This window comes from Elaeis guineensis, chromosome 9 (assembly GCF_000442705.2).
Source record: "Elaeis guineensis isolate ETL-2024a chromosome 9, EG11, whole genome shotgun sequence".
Lineage (NCBI taxonomy): Eukaryota > Viridiplantae > Streptophyta > Magnoliopsida > Arecales > Arecaceae > Elaeis > Elaeis guineensis.
In genome coordinates, this window is record NC_026001.2 from 65,081,325 (window position 1) to 65,084,771 (window position 3,447).

The following is a 3,447-nucleotide window of genomic DNA, read 5'->3' on the forward strand; positions in this document are numbered from 1 at the left end:
TTCAAACCTTCATAACATCAAAAATATAAGTCCAAACACAATGAAATTTTCACCAATAGATTTCAAATCATTTGTTCTACCAAATGGTACTATCAAATCAGGATTTTAGTGAAATTACGATTTTGCCCTTGAAGAGCATAAGGACTTTTTCATTTTAAAATATTGTATCCCTTCAATCTGCTTTGTAATCATCAAAATCAATCTAGGAGCAACACTAGGAGAGAATGGGATTCTCTCCCAATGGACTCCTCCAGGAACACCACAGCATAATGGTGTGTCTGAAAGGAGGAATCGGACTCTGTTAGACATGGTCTGATCCATGATGGGTTTTGCTAGCTTGCCGATATCCTTCTGGGGATATGCACTCGAATCGGCTTGTTATCTATTAAATAGGGTTCCAAGTAAGTCTGTAATTAAGACTCCATATGAGATATGGACGAGACGTAAGCCAGCACTTTCACACCTTAGGGACTGGGGGTGCCCGGCCTATGTCAAACGATTAGTCACAGACAAACTTGGACCTAGATCTGACAAATGCTCATTCATAGGGTACCCCAAAGAGACAAAAGGATATTTTTTCTACCATGCAGATGAACAAAAGGTGTTCGTCAGCCTTAAGGCAATCTTTTTAGAAAAGGAGTTCCTTGGTGAAGGAACCGTTGCCTCTAAGGTTGAACTTGATGAAGTTCAACAGGTAGAAGGACCGACACCAATAGCTGAACCTGAGTCGGATATGATTAGATCAGATCCGGAGCCCAATATACCTGTACCATTAAGGCGATCCGATAGAGTACCGCATCAGTCGGACAGATACTACGGTTTCTTGATCCGGGACGGTGATCCCATCGAACTTGATGAGAATAATGCAGTTTTGGGTGTCTAGAGAGAAAAATGTGAAGAAGAAGAGGGTCTTCTTCTAGAGTTTTTATTTTCATATCTTTCCTCCTTCCATCTTGAGTTTCCTGAGAGCGTCTCAGATATGAAACTCCTCCTTCTACTTTTCATCTTTGGAAGGGTCCAAATCAAGAAGAAGGAGGCACCTGATCAACCATCAAAGAAGGATCAGCGCAGTACTAGCATACTGTGCTGATTTCCTGAAGCAGGACTTCTGATCGAGATTCGTGGGCTCGTGTGGATGACTCCTAGAGGTCGGATGCGTGTGCGGCTTGCAACATTATCCTTAAGCCCGGATCAGCGAGGTTAGAGTGTCTAACTTGCAAGGTAATAGATCTGATCTATTATTTAATACATACATTAGATGTAGCTAGTATAGAAACATGTTGATATGATCAACATGTAGTTTATACTATATTTATATATATTTTAATTTTTGATTTAATGCTATGTAATAATCATGTAATAGGATCTTATATCTAGAGATTTTTTGATCTTAGAAAATAAATTTTGATTTATTTTAGTCTTCCGCTGTATGATCTTGAAAAAGTTTCAAGATCTAACCCTGAAACCTTAGATCTGGTTCCTTCATTCCTAACATGGCTGTGGGGGTGCATAAGGTGGTTGCAAGGCCTCTCCCCCCATCCGGTCTAAAAGAACCAGACCTTTGACTTTGCTCATGTCAGGATGAGGTTCTCCTCCTATTCCTAACATGGCCATGGGGGCACCTGAGGGCCGTTATATGGGCCTCTCCCCCGATCCGATCTTAAAACAATCGGACTTCCATTTTGCTCATGTTAGGATGAGGTTCTCCTCCTATTCCTAACATGACCTTGTTTCGATTGTTTGAAGGGATTATCCCCGATCGTAACAAGTCCATGCCAAAAGGGAAAGACATGCAAAGTCGAAAGGAATTTTGATTCAAAGCAAAGTCGTGAGTAGTACATTTACAGGTTTCCCGAGTTCCATGGTCGTGGAAGGTGTGCTCCTCCTTGAGGCCCTTCGGTGATGGAGTCAATGGTCTCGATTGGAGGCCGATCTCCGAGCTGCTCCTCCCTCCTTGGTGGTTCAGGTTGCGGTAGGGCCCTTGGCCGATCTTCTCTACCCTCAGGTCGGCGTCGAATGAACTTGTCGAGTCGACCTCACCGGATGAGCTCCTGATCTCGTCTTGGAGCTGGATGCATTCCTCCATGTCGTGGCCGTGGTCGCGGTGGTAGAGATAGAACTTGTTGGGATTGCGCTTCCCGGGGTGTGTGCGCATCCTCTCTGGCCTAGGGAGCTACTCCCTGACCTCCATCAATACCTGGGTCTTCGAGACATTGAGGGGGGCGTAGTTGCGGAATCTTCCCGGTGGAGAATCCCGCCAAACCCCACGATCCGGACTTCTCTGCCTACGTATCTGGGGAGGAGTGTGGACACGCTTGTGCCCAGGAGGGGATCGAGAATGCGGCCGAGCTTCTCTCGGTCTATTTTTAACTGCGGGCTTACTCGAGTCTCCCGCCTGCCACTCTCTCGCAGTCTCCTCATCCTTCATTTTGAAGGCTTCCTCCGCTCGGGCATACCCTTCAGCCCGAGCCAATAAATCGGCAAAATCCCTGGGGTACTTCTTCTTCAGGGAGAACAAAAGGTCATTCTTCTAGAGGCCGCCCTTCAGAGCGGCCATTACTATCGATTGGTCCAAATTTCGGACCTCCAGTGCTGCGACATTGAAACGGTTGATGTAGGCTTGAATGGACTCCCCCTCCCTCTGCTTGATATTAATAAGGGACTCCGAACCCTTTCGGGGGCACCGGCTGCTGACAAAATGGGCCACAAATTGGTGGCTCATCTGATCGAAGAAAAAGATGGTACCCGGCTTCAGCACCGAGTACCAATTTCTCGCCACTCCCTTCAAGGTGGATGGGAAGGCTCGGCATAGAATGGCGTCGGGTGTGCCATGAAGCAGCATCATCGTCTAGAAGGCCTCAAGATGATCAATCGGGTCTGAAGTCCCGTCGTAGCTTTCGAACTGGGGGAGTTTAAAGTTTGGCGGAATCGGTTCCTGCATGATCATTTGAGAAAAGGGAGGGTCAGTGCAAATATCCTCACCATAAGTGGGGGGAGCATGGCAGAGTTCTTCGATCCCCGGTTCATCTCCTGGAGTCTCCGATCTAGGAAATCCTCTCGACTTCGGGTCTCGAGGGTCCTCTGGCAGAATGGGGGCAGAGATCTTCCAGGGGTGGAGTCGTGATCCGATTGAGGGCTCTCCACCCTCGGGTTCATCTTCCCAGAAAAATGGGTGGCTGGCCCAAATGGCCCGCCCCACCACTGGATTCTGGTGTTCTGGTGACACTCTTTCCAGGCGCACTGATGCCTGCGGCTACTGCTACTGCTGCATGGCCTGCACAGCTTCAGTGAGGCCTCTGACCTGCTGTGCCAGCAGATCAAATTGCTCCGCACCGACTGCCATTGCCGGAGGAGGAGGAGGAGGCTGAAAAACTGGAGGTGAGGCCGGAGCCTGAGATCTGGCCGCGGAGGCCGTGGATCGCGTGTGGATGCCTTACAGGGAGGCAT